Source organism: Myotis myotis, unplaced genomic scaffold (genome assembly GCF_014108235.1).
Source record: "Myotis myotis isolate mMyoMyo1 unplaced genomic scaffold, mMyoMyo1.p scaffold_m19_p_1, whole genome shotgun sequence".
Lineage (NCBI taxonomy): Eukaryota > Metazoa > Chordata > Mammalia > Chiroptera > Vespertilionidae > Myotis > Myotis myotis.
In genome coordinates this window covers 59,272,673-59,294,711 of record NW_023416313.1, presented here as the reverse complement: position 1 = coordinate 59,294,711, position 22,039 = coordinate 59,272,673, and the positions used below count along the sequence as shown (strand labels likewise).

At 40.8% G+C, this 22,039-nt stretch overlaps 1 protein-coding gene and 1 pseudogene across 3 annotated transcripts in view; one reads left to right on the top strand and one right to left on the bottom strand.

Annotated features, from left to right (window-relative positions):
* ABCG2 (ATP binding cassette subfamily G member 2 (Junior blood group)) overlaps positions 1 to 22,039 on the top strand; it is a 140,417-nt gene that overhangs the window by 14,217 nt on the left and 104,161 nt on the right. The gene's annotated exons all lie outside the window — the stretch shown is intronic.
* On the bottom strand, positions 6,880 to 7,788 carry LOC118671312 (annotated as a pseudogene).

The window sequence follows — 22,039 nt, the reverse complement described above, 5'->3', positions numbered from 1 at the left end:
TTTTCTCTTTAGTTTCAAGTGCCCTAGGAGCTGTATCAGTGAAGAAATTGCTTCGGCATTTGTCTGAGATTTTGTTGCCTTTGGATTCTTCTAGAATTTGTTTTCCAGTCATACATTTAAGTCCTTTATCCATTTTGAGTTTATTTTTGTGTATGGTGTAAGCTGGTGGCCTAGTTTCATTTTCTTGCATGTATCTGTCCAATTTTCCCAACACCATTTATTGAAGAGACTATCTTGACTCTGCTATTCCCTCCCTATTATTACTTTGCTTCCGCTGATGCCCATGTAATCAAGGCTCTATGTCGGCATGAGAAGAAAACATGAAGATGGAAAGATGTCTGAGATTTTAGACATCTTCAGTTTGAGATGTCAATTGCACATATAAGTAAAGATGCCAAGTAATGGATCTGGGGTTCAAGTTTAGTTAGAGAATAAATCCATGGTGTTTTTATCATTCATAACTATGTTAACAGTGTTCATTAGAGGAATGATGAATTGATAATACCGTAAATATTTTCACTATGTTTTGGACTAGTGAGCACACAAGCATCGTTCCCCATGCTGGGGCTCGAACCAAACGTTTTCAAGCTCCATTGTGCACACTGATCACCTGGGGTCTTGTTGAAATGCATATTCTTCTTCTGCAGCTCTGAGGCGGAGCCCAAGAGTCTCCATTTCTAATTGGAGGTACTGAGCCCGATGCCACTGGTGCTCAGACCACACTTAGAGGAGCTCCCAGTCCTTTACTGGCTCCTTATTGCCTACTAATTGCAGTTCCAGCTTCTGACTAAAGGGGTTCATCACGTGCTTACTTTCTGATGCAGTCTCTTTTGTTAGTTTCTCTTCTCTTCACCCCTCAACTCAACTCTGCAATGACACTGAACTACTTGCAGGTTCCCAAATAGACCTTTCATCACACACTTTGTTCTCCATGTTCCTTCACCTTGACTGTACTTTCTCTCTTCAGGGCTTATTCCTGTTGGCCCCCTTGACACTATCTTATATATCTTCAGACTGGGTTATAGCCTCCTATTTTGCTTACAAGGGATCCTCAGCTACTTCTATTCCACATTGTATTCAAATGATCGATTTACTGGCCTGATCCTCTTGAGGCAGAATTTGTACAACACTGCTAGCATAGTGTAGGTGCTTATAAAGTGCTTCAGTTGAAGTGATTCTTCTCATAAGATATATTTACTAATAACAGTTTTAGAACAGTGATTTTAGCCGTTGTTTCTAGTAAATCCTGTGTAAAGGTAGTTTAGCAATGTTTTGGCCATGGGCCAACAAAACCTAGCCCTGCTCCATACCAACTGTGACACCGGGGGCCAGTTGCTTAACCTTCTAGACCTTATCTGTAAAATGAAGGTAACAATACCGTCGGTACTATCAGTACTGCTTTATGACTGCCTTGTTTAAATATTGTGAAAATTCAGACACAAGTATTTATATTTAACAAAGATATAGTAAGTATGCAGTAATGTTAATGGTATTATTGGGAGAGAAAATGAACACCAATTCCTAAAGGCTTGAAGACTACAGTGGTCAATGAGAATGGGACTATAACCATTATTTTAATATTTAGTCCATAGTAAGTTTTCAAAGTTGAGTGTACTTACAAGTTACCTGGGTGCCTTTAAAATATTTTTTTAAATATATTTTTATTGCTTTCAGAGAGGAAGAAAAAGGGGGAGATAGAAACATCAATGATGAGAAAGAATCATGGGTCTGCTGCCTTCCGCATGCCCCCTACTGGGTATCGAGCCCACAACCTGGGCATGTGCCCTGATGGGGAATCGAATTATGACCTCCTGGTTCATGGGTTGACGATCAACCATTAAACTACACTGGCCAGGCAGTTGGTGCCTTTTTATAATATGGATACCATAGAACCAATAGGTCTAGAAAGACTGTCCAGGAATCTACATTTTTTTATTAATTTTGGAATTCATTGTGGATTGTTCATGGGATACAATTTCAAAAACCTTAATCTTTCATAAAAGTATTGAACCTAGGTCCCCTTACTCTCTGAGAGATAAGATGGGATGAAAATTTAGTAAGAAAAAATCAAGTTGAACCAGGAACAAATGAACTAAAGGCAGCAATAAAGTTTTTTGGTTTTGTTTGTTTTTTTTTCTTGCTAAGAAGTACAAGATTCAGATGTTTTTTAGTTTTTTAAAAATAATTCTTTATTGTTGAAAGTATATACGTCGCCCTTTTTACCTCATTGACCCCCCTAGCCGGTCCTCCCACCCCCCTATCCCACCGCAGGCCCTCACTGCCCCATTGTCTGTGGCCATGAGCCAAACATATATGCATACAAGGTCCTCAGTTGATTACATCCCACCCACTCACCCTCCCCTGCCTTCCCTCTGAGATTCAGATGTTGAATGACTCATTATTTTCTCACTTTTACCTTAGGATGTCTAAACAGGGACGAACCATCATCTTCTCCATTCATCAGCCTCGTTACTCCATCTTCAAGTTGTTTGATAGCCTCACCTTATTGGCCTCAGGAAAACTGATGTTCCATGGGCCTGCTCAGGAGGCCTTGGGATACTTTGCATCAGTTGGTATGGTCACCTTTTCATGCAGTGAGATCCTTCCTTAATAGAATCCTGAAAGAGAGCAGGGGAGGTGGTCAGAGTGCTGCTTGATCTTTGAGTAGAGATAACATGGTTTCCACCACTCCAGACCATCTTTGGTCAGTTTGGTGCTAGAATTTGTCTTCATTTTGCATCCCTGGCTCGCTATTTAGGTTGCTTTCATGACCTGGTTGAGTGTGAATGCATACCCTGTGTATGTGTAGGACTATTTCTACTGGGCCTATACTGTTCTGCTTCCCAGTTCTACTGCCCTTTTCATAACAGTTCAAGAAATATATATATATATATATATATATATATATATATATATATATATATATATTTTTATTTAATAATTCTTTTTTTTTTTATATTTTATTGATTTTTTACAGAGAGGAAGGGAGAGAGATAGAGAGTTAGAAACATCGATGAGAGAGAAACATCGATCAGCTGCCTCCTGCACATCTCCCACTGGGGATGTGCCCACAACCCAGGTACATGCCCTTGACCGGAATCGAACCTAGGACCCCTCAGTCCGCAGGCCGACGCTCTATCCACTGAGCCAAACCGGTTTCGGCTCAAGAAATATATTGATCTCATAATCAGTTGTTAGTCTAACTGAACATTTTTTGAAAAGCCTAATACTTTCCTTCCCCCAAAATCATTTGTCTTCTTGACCATATAACAGATCAAGCTGTATCATTTTTTTACCTTGGTTGGGATGTTGATGAGGGTTCATGGAGATGCTGCTTAATTTTCTAGTAACCTTAGACTGAAGATTTAGTCCTTGAGTGGATATGAGTGACTTAACAGTTAATGGAATGGCTACTCCTGAGTCTGACTTCAATGGGCCAACATTTCTGACAGTTCTGGGCTGCCTGGTTCTATTTCAGATGAAAAGGTGTAAGTTTTTATGACTCATGCATCTGCTTCATTTTAGAGATACTTGGATATTATTATAGACTAGAGGCCCAATGCACAAAATTCGTGCAAGAGTAGGCCTTCCTTCCCCCAGCGGCTGGCACTGGCTTCCCTCTGGCACCTGGGACCCGGGTTTCCCTCTGGCACCCTGGACCCAGGCTTCCCTCCAGCCACCGGCAGGCACCCGGGACCTGGGCTTCCCTTGAAGCCACGGCTTCTCCTGGAAGGTTGTCCTGAAGGATGTCCGGTCTAATTAGTATATTATGCTTTTATTATTCTAGATGATGCTCCTTGACTCCAAATAAAGTTTTAAATATTTTATAGCTATCTTTGAAATTTTATTTTTTGTTTAATCTCTATCATGTAACATACCTGGATCTGGGGAGTGTAGGGCAGATGAATCTGAGAGAAGACTACAAGCCAAGTTGAGTTCAGATGATCAGGTAAAGAAGTGAAGGTAAAGCATTCAGGTGTGCCATGCTGGTCACATCCTCTTGAGTGCGATTTGTTCTCTGTGCTGGAATTATAGCAGCATAAGAGATGATAATTTGGACCTGAATTTAGTAGGTGGAGAAGCAACCATTGCTAAAGTGGGTACTGGCATTTTGGCAGTCCCTAGGTGAACCCAGAGAACAGAACCCTGGGCTGGCTTTGCTTGTTACTTTGCTTTGAGGAGCATTAGTCCTACCTATAACTTTATTTATTTTTCAACTTTTATTTTTCTTGGACTGATATTTATTTTTTTTAGCTTGTACTGATAAGCACCAGAGCATATTAATAGCTGTTTCAGATATAATGAATTATGTCAGTAAGGCTTTCTGAGAGTTCTTTAAGGTTGGTTTGGAGTATGATTTTTGCCAGGAGACAGAATTGTTGACATATTGTGTGATTGAATATGTAAAAAGAAAGAGTAAATTAGTGAGGGCAGAAGAGAGAAAGAAGAGAGGGAGAAGTCATTATATTCTGTCTCTCCCAGCCTCATCTCCCTCACTCCCTGAAAGTGAGTATTTCCTAAGACCATCATGCTTGTGTACCTGGGTTCCCTTCTTCTGTAGGTTACCACTGTGAACCCTATAATAACCCTGCTGACTTCTTCCTGGATGTCATTAATGGAGACTCCTCTGCTGTGGTATTAAACAGAGTGGTTGAAGATGATGAAGGTATGTGCATCTGTCTAGAGTCACAGATGACCTAATTGAATTGCCTGAAGTTCAGCAATGTGGTAGCTCATTAAAATGTAGCTTTGTGAATTTATATAACTAATGTTGCCCTCTGATACCAGTTGTATCTGGTGGACCATCATCTTCTCGTTGCCCCCTCACATGGTGGAAGTGGGGAGGGAGCTCTTGGGGCCTTTTATAAGGGTACTAACCTCATTCACAAGGGCTCTACCCTCATGACCTAATCACTCCTCAAAGGCCCCACCTTCATATATCATCACATTGGGAATGGATTTCAGCATATGAATTTTTTTGGGAAATAAACATCCAGTCTGTAATACCAGTTGGCACAGATTTTGTTGTACATGAGGATTAAAAAAATAATAAAAATAAATAAATTAATTAATTTTAAAAAAAATTACAACTTCCTATGGTATGTTTATTTTATTTATAAATTTTCACCTGAGGATATGTTTATTGATTTTTAGAGAGAGAGGAAAAGAGAGAGAAAGACAGAGAGAGAGAGAGAGAGAGAGAGAGAGAGAGAGAGAGAGAGAGAGAAAGAAATATCAATCTTTTGCCTCCCACTAGGGATCAAACCTGAAACCTAGGTATGTGCCCTGACCCTTTTGGTGCACGGGGTGATGCTCCAACCAGCTGAGCAACCCGGCTGGAGTCCTATGGTAAGTTTATTTTAAAAGAATCAGGCTACAAATATCATAGTTAGGGAAAGGTCAGTGGGTTTACTGTATCCATAAGTATATGGAAGCAGTCAGACCATTAACTTATTTTTCTAATATGTAAAGCAATGACAGGTCTAATCATGTTCATGCTAAAGCTTTAGAATTAAGATGTTAGGGAAGAATCTAAGAAAGGGGTTCCATAAAAATGGGCTAAGTTGTTTTGTTAATGTTTCCCTCTGTCCATTTTTATTCCAAAGCCCAAGAGACTGAAGAGCCTTCCAAGAGAGATAAGCCACTCATAGAAAAATTAGCTGAGTTTTATGTCAACTCTGCCTTCTTCAGAGAAACGGAAGTTGAGTTAGGTCAACTCTTTTGGGATCAGAAAAAGAAGAAGAGCACAGCCTTCACAAAGATCATTTATGCCACCTCCTTCTGCCATCAAGTCAAATGGGTTTCCAAGCGCTCCTTCAAAAACTTACTGGGTAATCCCCAGGCCTCCATAGGTCAGGTAACCTCACAGATATTCTAATTATGCTGTGAAATGCTCATCTGGGGACATTAGATTCTGCTATAGTCTTTTTTAGGATTATGGTTATCTTCTACTCATCCTTCTATTTATTTATACCCTCTCTATTGTGATATAGAAACAGTCAATAGAACAAATAAAACACAATTAAGTTTTTACATATAGGGAAATTTTTTAAGTGCTTTTTTTTCTGGACTACCTAATTCAGAATTTTTATTGAGTTAGACAAGCTGTAAGAGGTCATCTTTGTAGAGAAAATTTTTTATCAAAAAGGGAAACAAGTCTGGTGTAATGGAATTCATTTTTTTTTTAAACAACTATGAGGTTTATAAACAAGTAATGGGAGAGAAAATTCTTTACGTTTGCTTTCAATATGTCACAACAGGCCCAATCTGAAATACAATTTTAGGCTAGCAGTGTATAAAAAGACTAGAGGCCCAGTGCATGAAATTCATGCACTGGTAGGGTCCCTAGCGGCTGCCAGCTGCCAGCTGCCAGCCGGGTACTCCTTCCCTTCCCCCAGCCAGCCCGCCCCCTGGTCAAACTCCCAGAAAAACTCCCATTGAGGGAACAATTTGCATACTATGCTTTTATTGTATAGGATTTTTTATAATAATACTTTAGATAGATATAGTACCACTTAAAAACAAACAAACAAGCAAACAAACAAACAAAATAACCCAACTCTGGCTATATTATTATTCCATTTGAGGACCTACTGAAACAATTTAGGTTACTGCTCCCAGCTAGCTCCTTAAGCACCAATCTGGAAAGCAAGTCTTCTCACATGTCATACACCACACATTACATATATTCAAATAACCCCTAATCTATGGCACATACTGATGAATCACTGAGAGGCATCAATCTCCAAGGCATGAGGTGACCATGTTTGGAGCCTGTTTTCAGGTCTAGGATTGAGATGAATGAAAAAGAGGCAAATGTAAGGTGGATTTTGGACATGTCTGTATGATTTTTACTTATGGACACTCCCAAAGATGAGTTTAATCTGGCATATGAATATTTAACTTGGGAGATGGGGAAACGTATTTTCTAGGACTTTGAGTTATAACTACCTGGCCTTCTTCCTAAACATTGGAGCAATTTTAGGAGCATCTGGAACTGATGTTTCTTCAGCATCTTCCCTATCTTCAGGATGTAGATCATTTTCTCTTAAAAATGGGAAAATTTCAAGCAGAAACTGACAAATCTCTGTGAATACCAAACCACCAATGGTTGCCCCCTTTTTGCCTAAATGGAGTGGCCATGAAAGCTATTAAAGCCAAAGGGGACGGATATGGAGATGTAAGAGAATGTATTGTGGCCATCACAGCTACGAACCAGCAGAACCTCAAAAGTGAGCAGGGGAACCACAATGGTGATCCACATGATAGCCATGGTCACGTGGTTTTTTGCTCCAGGACAACCACATCCAGGGACGAAGGAACAGGAGGGACCAGACGATGTAATAGAGGATGACCAGGCAGAGGAACCACACGAGGACCCAGAGGGGCATGAATGCTACCAGCCACTGTCCAGCCATAGGGTGGTGGAGATGAACTGCAGGGTGTTGGCAGAGCGCAGGATCTCCAGCTCCAGCGGCCTGTCCATGGAAAGCCCCACGCGCGGGCAGCCAGGGCCCGGGGGAGAGGAGGAAGAGTGGCACGAAGACCAGAACGTCGAACATGAGCAGCAGCAGGCGGATGCCCACTGCGATCATCATGGCTTTGGGCCCTAATGCCTGCCCGCACCCACGGAGGTGCCTGCCCTGGCAGGGAGGTTCCATAGCCATAGACGGGCGAGGACCGCCCAGTAGCTCCACTGGATCATACCCTCCAGGCGGAGGAGCAGCAGCAGGCGAAGATGAGGAAGTTTCTGGGGTTGGAGTCCTGGAACAGGACCCAGGGGTTCATGGCAAAGCCCCTGCCAGCCCCCCTGGGCCTGCTGCTCAGCCCTGCTCTGCAGGGGTGGAGTCTACAATGCGCCCGGCCGCCTTCCCCACCTGCCTGTGTGGCCTCTGGGTGGGCAGGGGCTGCGGGGAGGAAGCCAGGCCCAGGTTGTGATCAGACCAGTGGCACCGAGCATGTGGCTGGCCTGCACTCCATGCCTATTTCAAAGGCAGTTACTGCTTGTGGTGCCCTCAGGGCTGGGTGTGGACGGTTCCTGAAGGTGCCAGGAGCCCGGAGTTCATTCTTTACTGTGATTTATGCATCACTTTTTTTTTTTTAACTTGGAAAATAACTTCAATTTCTCTTGCCTCTAAAAGTGTTTTTAAGGTGTCTTGTCCAAGTCATATATATGGCAGCTCTGGGCAGGGCGTGACTGGAGTGTGGAGCTATTTCTGCTGCACCACGATTCTGCATCTTCTGGTGCTGGACTCCCTTCAGCCGCAAACCCCAGGCCTAGTACCTCCAGGTCACACGCTCAGCCTATTTCCCTCCTCAGTGAACTCAGTTCCACAAAAGACATTCTAACCATGTTCAGAGCCCTGGCAATCTCATAGAATAAGCATAGAACCTTGCATCTCTGAGCATCTGACTGGAGGGGAGGTACAGCTCTTGTTCAGATTTGTGAATACTGGAATATTAGTTTAGGGCAGGAGTAGTCAAACCTTTTTTGTAAGGACCATATAGTACAGCCGTGGGCAAACTACGGCCCGCGGGCCGGATCCGGCCCGTTTGAAATGAATAAAACTAAAAAAAAAAAAGACCATACCCTTTTATGTAATGATGTTTACTTTGAATTTATATTAGTTCACACAAACACTCCATCCATGCTTTTGTTCCGGCCCTCCGGTCCAGTTTAAGAACCCATTGTAGTCCTCGAGTCAAAAAGTTTGCCCACCCCTGATATAGTGAATGTTTTAGGTTTTGCAGGCCATGTGGTCTTTGAGTCATGCAGTCAACTACCATTTTAGGGAGAAAGCAGCCATAATCATACATAAAAATATGAGCATGGCCCGGCTGGTGCGGCTCAATGGTTGAGCATTGATCTATGAACCAGGAGTCACGGTTTGATTCCTGGTCAGGGTACATGTCTGGGTTTTGGGTTTGTTCCCCAGTGTGGGGTGTGTAGGAGGCAGCTGATCAATGATTCTCATCATTGATGTTTCTATCCCTCTATTCCTTTCCCTCCCTTTCTCTAAAATCCATTTTTAAAAACCTATTTGACTTAAAGTTTAAAAGAATATGAGCATGGCTGTGCTCCAATTGAACTATTCATGGACACTGAAATAAGAATTTCTTATAAGTTTCAAATAATCTATTAGTATTTGAATATCACAAATTTCTCTCTCTCTCTCTCTCTCTCTCTCTCTCTCTCTCTCTCTCTCTCTCTCTCTCTCTCTCTCTCTCTCTCTCCATTAAAAGTAAAAGGTAAAAATCATTGTTATCTTGTGGATTGAAGAAATAAGTGAAGGGCCCTGTTTGGCCTGTGGGCCATTGCTTTCTGACCACTGGTTTTGAGTTTTTAAACTTGTCTGTATGTCATTTGCTTCTTTAAATGTTTTAATGTGTAGCTATAAAAATGTTTTATGGCCTCCTGCTGATAAATCTTGTATCTATAGTCTTAGAGCTGTACTTAGGTTTGAACTAGTCATTTACATGAGTCAGACTTTGCCTCTGATAATGCAGTTAACCAGAGGCTATATGGAATAGATTCTCTGTATAAGATTTCATGTTCATTGAATGTGCTACTGGTTTTCCGATCAAATCAACTTGGAAGACATTATCATATCTCTTGGAGACCCATTGTTCTGTTAGCATATTAATCATTTGAATATGCATCAATTTTTGTAGTGATGGCCATAAACATCCCTCAGAACTCACCTTGAGAAATGGTAACATTTGAACAACGCTGCAATCACATATTTAGGGAATTTTTTTCTTTCTTTCTTTTTCTGTTCAGATTAGAGGCCAGATACACAAATACACGGACAGGGTCTCCTTGTCTACTCTGTTGTACAGTGTTTGTCTATTTTTGTTTGTTTTAAATACAAGAAAGAATAACATAGATGTACCTTGTAAAAACATAACAACAGTACAGGATTAATCATTTTGTCAACATGTTTGAAAGCTGACTTTGAAAATACTTTTAGAACTTTTAAATCTTTCGAAAATATCCTAATGAAAATACTGATAATTTGTTAGTATAACATACCAAGTCTGAATGTAAAAGAAACAAACCATGTGGAGTGTCCAGTTTAGAAGTCAGAGTATTCCTAAAGTTGTACTATGTGAAACTATAGACTTGTATACATGCTCATGCATATATGTTGATAGAGTTGTCATCACTCACTTGGGAGTTTGATCTGTTGATAGGAAGCACAGGGTTTTCTGAAGGTAATTAAAATATGCCAGGTTAATGTATATACTTTTACAAATTTCTTATTGCCTATTAACAATGGATTTTTTTACATGTTTTTATTGATTTCAGAGAGGAAGGGAGAGGGAGAGGGAGATAGAAATATCAATGATGAGAGAGAATCATTGATTGGCTGCCTTCTGCATACATCCTACCAGGGATTGAGCCCACAACCCAGGCATGTGCCCTGACCGGGAATGGAGCCATGACCTCCTAGTTCAGTGATGGCGAACCTTTTGAGCTCGGCGTGTCAGCATTTTGAAAAACCCTAACTTAACTCTGGTGCTGTGTCACATATAGAAATTTTTTGATATTTGCAACCGTAGTAAAACAAAGACTTATATTTTTGATATTTATTTTATATATTTAAATGCCATTTAACAAAGAAAAATCAACCAAAAAAATGAGTTCGCGTGTCACCTCTGACATGCGTGTCATAGGTTCGCCATCACTGTCCTAGTTCATAGGTTGACCCTCAACCACTGAGCCACACCAGGTGGGCAACAGTGGAATTTTTAAAGGCCATCTTAAATCATATTCTTTCTAGACTGTGGTCTTCATAAACCAGCCTTCACAGATCCTGGTCCTGTTCTCCAACTTGGTTTGCTCCATGTTTAGAGTGTGCTTGGCAAGTTACTTCAAGTCTGATAGCATTGCAAGGTTGTCGGACTGAGATTTTTTTTTTAACTTTGACGGTTCTAAGGTACATGGTGGGATCTTTTATTTTTCTTCTATTAGCATTTCTTATACTTTTATATTTAATACAATTTAAAAGTACAATAAGTAGAATTTTTTTTAACTTTAAATAAATCATATCATAATACAATTCTTAACCCTTCACATATAGATGTGTCTTTAAGAAACATTTTAGTATTCTTAGAAACAAAATTCCAGTGTTATAAATTTTATGTGTGCTTTAAAATTTGTTTTTAATGCTAAGAGTAACATTAAAATTTTAATATTCTGTTTTCACTTAAACCTCTTGAAACAATGTGTGTTCATTAGCACAAAGGTTAAGTGTTCAGGCCAGAACTCTGAGCCACTTGAATTTCCTTTTTCTTCCCCAACAATTTGCTAGATGCTTGCACTGTTCTCTGCTCTCTGTGGCATTCCCAGGCCCCGCAGCCTGAACTGGCCCCTGAGCTGGCAGTGCCTGGGAGTCCCCGGAGGAACCCAGCTTCTCCAGTAGTCTCCTTCCTTCTCCTTCAGTCTCCCCAACAACAGATATATTATTTTTAATTTTAATTTAGAAGGCAGTCTAATAGCATACACTGTTTTATATTTTCCCAAGGACTTTGGGCAAACCATTTAAATGATGTTTTTGAATACTTACATGGAGAGAATACTTAAATGGAGAGATTTGATTATAGCCATATCCAGGCTTTCCCAAAGAAATATATACACACTTTAACAGTTGGTAGCTCAATTTTGAAATTGAAATGTATTTTAATAAATATTGCCTTTATAATTATTCAGAGTGTGTATATACATTTTTGGGGACATCCTATATATTATAATAATAAATAGTATGCTAAGTTTTTACCTTTAATTGAAACTCTTTTTTTCTTTTTGAAAAGATAATTGTAACACTCTTCCTGGGGCTGGTTATAGGTGCCATTTTCTATGATCTGAAACATAACCCTGCTGGAATCCAGAACAGGTAAGTAATTTTGGATCTTGACTTTGAGAAAGCACTATTATTTTATTCAAGGTTATGAAAACTTATTAAAAATTTGAATTTCAGACAAGAACAGGACAAACTGAGGAGTAGGATAAGTCAGCAAAGTGCAGGCAGAATGGAAGAGTTAATTTTCATATATATATGGAAATTTCATGTGAAAAATACAGAACATAAAATTTACCCTCCTATTCAGTTTTAGCTGTGCGGTTCAGGGGCATTAATTACAATCACATTGTTGTGCAGTCACCACCAACATAAAGTCCAGAACATTTTTCATATTTCCAAACTGAATCTCTGCACTTATTGAACAATAACTCCATACTCCCCATTTTCCCAGCCCCTGGGAACCACCATTATACTTTCTGTCTCAGACTGTGACTACTGTAGGTACCTCATATAAGTGGATCATACAATATTTGTCCTTCGTGACTGGTTTATTTGTCTGAGCATAACATCTTCAAGCCTATCCATGTTGTAGCCTTTCTTCCTTTTAAAGGCTGAATAACATTCCATTGTATGGAAGCCCCATGTTTTGTTTACCCATTTATTTGTTCATGGACACTTGGGTTGCTTCCATGTTTGGGCTCTTCTGAGTAATGCTGCTGTGCACATGGGGGTACACATAAATGTGTTCGAGTCTCACTGTAAGTTCTTTTGAATATAAACTCAGAAATGGAGTTACTGGGTCAGTTGGTAATTCTGTTAATTTTTTTGAGAAACTTCCATCCTGTTTTCCTACAGCAGCTGCACCATTTTGCATTTCTACCAGTACTGCACAACGGTTCAGTTTCTCCCCAAGATGGGCAGCACTTACTGTGTTTCTTTATATTGGCCACCCTAACTGGTGTGAATTGGTATCTCTTTGTGGTTTTGATTTGTATTTCCCTAGTGGTTAATGATGCTGAGCATCTCTTCATGTAGTTATTGGCCTTTTGTATGTTTTCTTTGGAGAAATGTCTACTCAAGTTCTTTGCCCATTTTTTAAATTATATTTTTTAAATTGTGGATCTGTAAGAGTTCTTTTTTAAAAAAAATATTTTTATTGATTTCAGAGAGGGAGGGAGAGGGTGAGAGAGAGAGAAACATCAATGATGAGAGAGAATAGTTGATCGGCTGCCTTCTGCAGGCCCCCTATTGGGGATCGAGCCTGAAAACCAAGCATGTGTCCTTGACCGGAATTGAACCCAGAGCCCTTCAGTCCACAGGTTGACACTCAAGTCAAGCCACTAAGTCAGTGGTTCTCAACCTTCTGGCCCTTTAAATACAGTTCCTCATGTTGTGACCCAACCATAAAATTATTTTCGTTGCTACTTCATAACTGTAATGTTGCTACTGTTATGAATCATAATGTAAATATCTGATATGCAGGATGGTCTTAGGCGACCCCTGTGAAAGGGTCGTTCGACCGCCAAAGGGGTTGCAACCCACAGGTTGAGAACCACTGCCCTAAGCCAAACTGGCTAGGGCAGTAAGAGTTCTTGATATATTCTGGATATTTACCCCTTATTTTTTACAGATATTTTTTGACATTCTGTGGGTTGTCTTTTCACCCTGTTTAAAGTGTTCTTTGATACACATAATCCAGTTTATTTTTTCTTTTGTTGCCTGTGAGTTAATTACCTTTCTGTTTTTTTTATTTATTTGGTGGAGGGAGGTTTTTTTTTAAACTGTAACATGGAGTATTAACTTGTAAAGAATTAGAACACACTAAATTCTTTTTTTAAAAATTAAATCTTTATTGTTCAGATTATTACATTTGTTCCTCTTTTTTCCCCCCACAAGCTCCCCTCCACCCAGTTCCCACCCCACCCTCCGCCCTCACTCCCCACCCACTGTCCTCATCCATAGGTGCACGATTTTTGTCCAGGCTCTTCCCACATCCCCCACACCCCTTACCCCCCCCCCCCCCAAGAATAGTCAGTTCATTCCCTTTCTATGCCCCTGATTCTATTATAATCACCAGTTCATTCTGTTCATCAGATTATTTATTCCCTTGATTTTTAGATTCACTTGTTGATACATGTGTATTTGTAGTTCATAATTTGTATCTTTACCTTTTTCTTCTTCCTCTTCTTAAAGGATACCTTTCAGCATTTCATATAATGCTGGTTTGGTGGTGATGAACTCCTTTAGCTTTTCCTTATCTGTGAAGCTCTTTATCTGACCTTCAATTCTGAATGATAGCTTTGCTGGTTATAGGTTCTTGGTATTCATCACTTTGAATATTTCTTGCCACTCCCTTCTGGCCTGCAAAGTTTCTGTTGAGAAATCAGCTGACAGTCGTATGGGTACTCCCTTGTAGGTAACTGACTTTCTTTCTCTTGCTGCTTTTAAGAATCTCTCTTTGTCTTTTGCTCTTGGCATTTTAATTATGATGTGTCTTGGTGTGGTCCTCTTTGGATTCCTTTTGTTTGGGGTTCTCTGTGCTTCCTGGACTTGTAAGTCCATTTCTTTCACCAGGTAGGGAAAGTTTCCTGTCATTATTTCTTCAAATAGGTTTTCAATATTTTGGACTCTCTCATCTTCTGGCACCCCTATAATTCTGATGTTGGTACGCTTGAAGCTGTCCCAGAGGTTGGGTGGTTTTTGCTTCTTCGTATTTCAAATCTTTGACTTGATTCTTGCGATCCTCTGGTCTGCTGTTGGGAGTCTGTATAGTATTCTTTATTTCAGTCAGTGTATGCTTAATTTCTAGTTGGTCCTTTATCACAACATCGAGGGTCTCACTAGATTTCTTGAGGATCTCACTACATTTATCGGCGGTCTCGCCAGTCTTTTCGAGGGTCTTACTAAATTTATCGGCGGCTTCTAGACAGTTCTTGAAACACCTTAAAAGTGTGGTTTTGAACTCTATATCCAGCAGTTTGCTTTCCTCAATTTCTGTCATTTGTGTCCTGTTTCTTTGTCTCCGCATTTTTTATGCTTTCTTGGTGCAACCCCTTGTGGTCTTTGTGCACAGTCTTATTTGTAGTTAAGCCTTGATTGTTGTAGGTAACACTGGGGGGGATTTGACCTCCAGGCCAATTGGCTGTGAGAACCAGCTGTGTCTGCAGTGGGAGAACTTCTGTCCTGGATCTCTAGGGAGGTGCTAATCTAGCCTCTGCCTGAGGCTACCCAGCAAATGCCTCCGAGCAAGGCTTGGGCAGGGCGGGTCCCAGGGAGTCAACAGGGCGGGCTGGAGTGAGCAGTTATGGCTGCTCTCAGTCCTGCTTTCAGAGGCTCTGCTTCTCAGTGTCCCAGCTATTGCTGCGAGTACCTCGGAGAGAAAACTGCCCTCAAGTTCCGACCGATGCCAGACAGTCCCGCTTCTCCCTTATGAGTCTGGGTCCCCAGAGACTTGCCGGGAACTGGCGCTCAGAGCCTGAGACTCCCTCCCGATTGAAAAAGACAACCGCGCCCTCAGCCGCCAGCCCGCTCTGCATGCACCTCCGCACCTTAGTATTTTACTTCTGCACCGCACCTCCTCTGAGTCTCGGTATGCTTTTCTCTTTCCTTCTAGTTGTAGAATTTCCACTCAGCCAGCCTTCCTGTGGTCCTGGGTGATGTCCGTTCTGTCTTTTAGTTGTATTTTTGAAGTGGTTGTGCGAGGCAGCAATCTGCGGTGTTTCTGTCGCCATCTTTGTTTCTGCCGCCACCTATGCCGCCATCTTGGTTTCTCCTCCCACACTAAATTCTTTAACAAGAAGTATTTAATATTACAAAATAAATCCTTATAATTTAAAAGGAATTTCAATATCTATGAGTTTTAATTCCTGAACATGACTGGACTGTTAGATGTGAGACAATAAATTGAGCTGAATGTTGCCATGTCCCGTGTTTCTGAAATTAGCTAATACTTTGATATTAGGTCTGTTTATGTCTAGAGAGTTGCATATCTGCTTGTGTACTGGCCATTTTTCATTTCTTATCAATGTATAAATATTTATTTTTCTTTAAAAACTTTTTTCTTTCTTTTTTACACATTTACTTTTAATACAGCCTGTTGTCTACATTGTTTATTATTATTTTATTCTTATTCTTATTGGTATTAAAAAAATTCCTTTAATAAAGAAACAATTCCTTTGTCTATAAACTCTTTGTGTTTAGGGTTGCACACTTGGGTTCACATTTTTTTAAAATGCTCTCTTAATTTTGTGTCATTTAAATAATGCACCACTTCATCTCTTTTAGTATCCACTCACATTCTCAATGTTAATTAAATTATTTGGTTGTGCTAGGAAGTGCAACACTGTTTTGGAGATGCTGGCATGCTTTTATAAAATGTATAGTTCTATCAAAGTAGAGATGAAATGAATACTTTCCTTTTTGAAACTTAATTACTTTACGGAGAGAGCATTAATAGTCTTCCTTTTTCATACATGTACAAATTAATTTTTCCTTTAGAAACATGATTTGCTTTCGTTTTGAGCACATTGGAAACCATGCTGACAGTCGGTTATCCAGGATAATATGAAAGTTTTCTTGATGATTGTGTGGTGAATGTATATAATGAAGTATTGCTAGAGGTTTCCCTACACTCTTTCATTTTGACTCCTCATTCTTAGTTTCTTCTTTACTCAACTTTAACAAAGTGGCTAATGGAGGTTTTAACCTTTGCAGACTTTCTTTATTTGGCTATTTCTACATTAGGATGTACTTGTGTTTTTGTTAGTTCAAATGAATGGTGGTAGCATGTTTATGACCTAGGTAATCATCACCTTGGCTGCCATAACAAAGAACCACAGATGGGATGGGTTAAACAACAGAAATGTATTTCTTACAATTCTAGAGAGTCGGATGCCAATATGTTTGGGTTCTGATGAAGATGCTCTTCTGGCTTGCTCCTTCCTGCTGCGTCCTCACATGGCACAGAGAGAGCTCTGAAAAATCTCCCTTTTTTTCTACGGGCACTAATGTTGTCATGAGGGACTTACCCTCATGACCTCATCTAAACTTACTTACCTTCCAAAGATGCCACCTCTAAATATCACATTGAGGGGTAGGGTTTCAACATAGGGAGGGCACAATTCAATCCATGCCAACTCAGGACTATGAAATTCAAACTGTGCTCTATGGAGTCCCAGGGGCACCATTGTGGAGTCACTGGGATGGGGAGAGACCAGAGGGTACTCACTCTTCCCCTCCCTCACCGTTTTAACCTGAGCAGTTAATGTCATAGATATCATGTGAGGAACAGTTCAGCAGGTAGGAATGATCTAAGAACGTGTAATTGACTGCAGTGCTTTTCTTCCCCTTCTCTCACCGCAGAGCTGGGGTGCTCTTCTTCCTGACCACCAACCAGTGTTTCAGCAGCATGTCAGCTGTGGAGCTCTTTGTGGTGGAGAAGAAGCTCTTCGTGTGAGTGTGGCTCTGTTCCGGGAAGGGTGCTGTCCAGTGTCAGGGCTGTTGGTCAAACTCAGTGATGGCGCACCTATGACACGCGTGTCAGCGGTGACACGTGAACTCATTTTTTTGGTTGATTTTTCTTTGTTAAATGGCATTTAAATATATAAAATAAATATCAAAAATATAAGTCTTTGTTTTACTATGGTTGCAAATATCAAAACATTTCTAGATGTGACACAGCATCAGAGTTAAGTTAGGGTTTTTCAAAATGCTGACACGCCGAGCTCAAAAGGTTCGCCATCACTGGTCAAACTGGTCACATCCAGAAGTTGGCCACGGATTGGTCCCTGGGATTACCAGTGTTCATTGAGAAAAAGCAGCCTGGGGCTGGGAGGGACATCATGAGCATGTGGGACCTGAGACCAAGGGGAAAGGGAATTTAAAGATTAGGGCACAGCCACAAGGACAGCGGTACAGAGAATGCAAACAATGGAGCTTGAAAAGGATCTATTTGTTTTAGCAAATAAGAAGTCATGAGGACCTTGACACAAAAAGTTTGAGGGGCTTGGTAGAGAGAAAGTAGTGGGATTAATTGTAAATTGAAGAGGGGTCCTTGCACAGAGCTCTTGGGAACCAGGAAAAGTCTTGACGCATGCCCCTGAGATGGTGCCTGATGCTGACTGGGTGAAGGTGGTGGGTTAACCTGGAGGGTGTGAGAAGCTGTAGTTGTTAGACCCCTGCTGGCAGCAGAAATCAGGACAGCAAATGGTTTAATCATCCAGCCTGTGCCTTCTTAAACTAAAGTGGGATGCATCATGTGTATTTTTGTTTTTAGACATGAATATACCAGTGGATACTACAGAGTGTCATCTTATTTCTTTGGGAAACTCCTATCTGATTTACTGCTGATGAGGATGATACCAAGTATCATATTTACTTGTACAATATACTTCTTGTTAGGTAAGCAATAAGACAGAAAGTATGAGTCTATAGTCTTGGATGTGAGAGGAAGTTAATTTTTTTTTTTGCAAGCATGTTTTTGGTCCCCAAAACTATAAACCATGCCATGATATAAGGAAGCATCTATCTATTTTGTACCCTCTGAAGTAACTTTTCTCTGAGGATATTTATGTCAAGACTTTTCCTAAACTAACTTGTACACCTATTTATGAAACTACTAGAGGTCCAGTGCACGAAATTCATACACGGTGTGTGTGTGTGTGTGTGTGTGTGTGTGTCCCTCAGCCCAACCCTCACCCTCTTTAATCTGGGACCCCTCGAGGGATGTCCGACTGCTCGTTTAGGCCCAGTGCCACCTTAACAGGCAGTCAGACATCCCTCTCACAATCCAGGACTGCTGGCTTCCAACTTCTCGCCTGCCTGCCTGCCTGCCTGATTGCCCCTAACCACTTCTGCCTGCCAGCCTGATCACCCTCTAACCACTCCCCTGCCAGCCTGGTTGCCCCCCAACTGCCCTCCCCTGCAGATCTGGTCCCCCCTAACTGCTCTCCCCTGCAGGCCTGGTCTCCCCCAACTGCCCTCCCCTGCAGACCTTGTCCCTCCCAACTGCCCTCCCCTGCAGGCCTGGGCCCCCCCTAACTGCCCTCCCGTGCAAGCCTTGTCCCTCCCAACTGCCCTCCCCTGCAGGCCTGGGTTCCCCCCAACTGTCCTCCCCTGCAGGCCTGATTACCCCCAACTGCCTTCCCTTGCAGGCCTGGTCCCCCCCCAACTGCCCTCCCCTGCTGGCCATCTTGTGTGTTGGAGTGATGGTCAATTTGCATATTACCTTTTTATTCGATAGGATATTTTACTCAGTGATGGTATGTGTCATATACAGACATGGAAAGAATTCATAAACTATTCGAGATTGTGCTGGAGGAGCTGGGGCTGGGGAATTTATATATATATATCTGTATAGTAAAAGAATGAGACTTTGGGGTGTAGTGCCTTAATAAAAATACTTTTTTAATAGATGTAGACGGATTCATTTGTGCATTGTGTTTGGGCTTCTCCCAGGCTTGGACTTCCATATATTTCACTGTATATATACACACACACAGTAGAAATGTATATATTTTTTACAAAACACTATAGGGAAAGATCCACTGAAAGAGTTTAAACGTTCATTTTACAAATAGGGGTGTGTCTTAAACAATTAGGCACAGAACCTGGATCCTCAGCTCCTGACTAGTGTTCTTGTGGCTGCTCCAATAGTGCTTCAATACAGTGTATGACCCGCAATAGTGCCCCATTATTGCTTATACAGTAGTTTTGTGAAACTTCATTTAACCCCACCCTCAATCCCAAGCTCTGTGGTATTTGTCTCAGAGACCAGGCAGCACTCCCTCAGAGAGTGAAACGCCTGGAGGTCATGGGATCCTGATCTCCCAGTTTCTTCACTGTCACTGCTACAGCAAACTGTGAGGAAGGTGATATCTGGGGGGAAAGCATGTGCTCTTGACAAGTTACCTTCTTAGCAAGAAGGCAGTAGAATTCTGGCCATGTGTGTAGCCTCCAGCTCTCCACCTCAGCACTCAGAAATTGGTAGTAATTGTGCAACAGGGAGATTAGGAGTTACATGATAATGTGCTTATGCAGTAGTATTAAAAAGAAAACTGTATGATATTTTTATACAGTTATATTTGAGGCAGGCAATGAAATTGGTGACTCATGGTAGTTTGATAGAGGATGAATTTTTTTAAATCTGATATTCATTTCTCTAAATATTTACACAATAAACAATTCCCTAACACACAGGGACCTAGGTGGTTGGATTAACCCCCTCTTTCCTTCCTAAGGATTGAAACCGAAAGTGGAGGCCTTCTTCATCATGATATTTACGCTTATGACTATGGCTTACGCGGCCAGTTCTATGGCACTGGCCATAGCAGCAGGTCAGAGTATGGTATCGATAGCAACCCTTCTCATGACCAGCTCCTTTGTGTTTATGATGGTGAGTAGGAACTGTGCTTCTCTGAGAAGCAATTATTTCCCCCTCACCCCCATTTCTTCTGCAAATTTACCTGTCTTAGAAAACTTTTTTTTGGGATTTTGTCAATTGGCCTCTTAGCTTTAAGGAAACCATATATTTGAATATAACATATTAGAGAATGTGCCAGCTTTTCCACAACCTTTTTTTTTGTGTGTGTGCTACTGTTCTAATATAATTATTATAACTTTAGTTAGCATGTTGTTACAAATGAGATTTTTAAAAAATGCTTCTTGGTGACATACAGTGAAAACTTGATGACTGGGAACTTCAAAACAGAAAAATTTTGAGTGGAAGTTTCCCACATAGAAATGGCAGGTTCATTGCCTGACTTCTATGCTGGTGTTAGAGAACTGCTGGCTTATTTCCCAGCAACTGAGAGGGTTTATTTGGATCAAATACTTTCCAAGGGAAAAGCTAAGCTCCATGAGAAATTGAATAGTGTGTGGCATGGATAGTCTATCTTGATTTCTTCTATATTTTGAAAAGGAACATTTTAAAAATAGCAAAATATCCCGAGTAAGCATGTCTTAATAAAAATACAATTTTATGAATTAAAATAAAAGAAGAAATATTCCAAAGTCCACACAGCCCTGCATTCCTGCCTTTCTGGGTTCCTAACATTCTTTTGTATCAATATATTTCTGGTTAACTTTTTTTTAAATGGTTACTTAATCCTATCTTATCTGCCCCTTAATTTTGCATGCACATGGATGAATGAACAGGTGAAGGGGACCAGTTAGCACATTAACCCATAACATATTAAGTGAATGGGAATGCTTAGCCTATTTACTTACTACACATCTTTTCTGCTAGAGTAGGAGTAGATGTCTTTAAAAGTTTATAAACAGCACACTCTTGCCATTGAAAACTACCAATCTAAACATTATTGAGAAAGTGATAAACCTTGGGTCAATTTTCTATAATGCCATCCAATAAAATATCTTTCAATATATAAAAATGTTTTATTTTAGGTATTAGATGCTATGGTTTATTAGTATTTAATGGTTTATAAATAGAATTTTAAAGCCACATATAAAACTGTATTTTACTGAGAGATGTTACATATCGAAGCACTTTGTTGGGTCAAGTTGAAGAATATGTATTTCCAACAGCATCAGTTCTTGTTATGCCCATCTTCTCATGGGAAGTGCCAGTTAGAAGTTTTGCATGAACCTCTTCTTATGTAGCCATCTCCTGCTGGAGCAGTCCTTCCTGGGTTCTGCATGGCAATACCACTTTTTGTAGCTTGAAATGAAGGTACTGGTTCTGTTTTATGCTGCACTTCACATTACACAGTACTAGTCCTAGGCTTTGGGTTATTTTAAACATCCATTCTGAACTCCAAATTATTCCTAAAGTCATTTGGAAATGGAATGCAAACCCTGTGGGTCAGAAAGCTTACTGTGTTAAGGAAGTATAGAGGCCCACCAGGTGCTCAGGATACGTTCTGGTGTGTCCACTGGTGGGAACACAGTGGTTGCATCATTACAACAGTCAGGACCGTGAGCCCTCCATTGTGTGCTGTTACAGAGAGTAAAAGCCTTGACAATTAAGGATCTTCCCATTCAGTGAAACATAGATACGTTGTCATTCCTTCACAGCCACAAACAACCTCGGCTAAGAGAGGAATACACATGCAAAGAGGACATGGTAAGCCTTTAGAGCCGTGGAAGAAATTTTAAGAAAGCGTTGGCCTTAGCAGAAATGTCTACAGGGTTGTAGGGGGTTAAAGAGGGTAAGCTTTAGAATTCATGAATCACTCCCCCAGTTCTGATTGCTGGGATTCTCTCTTGTAGCTTTTCTC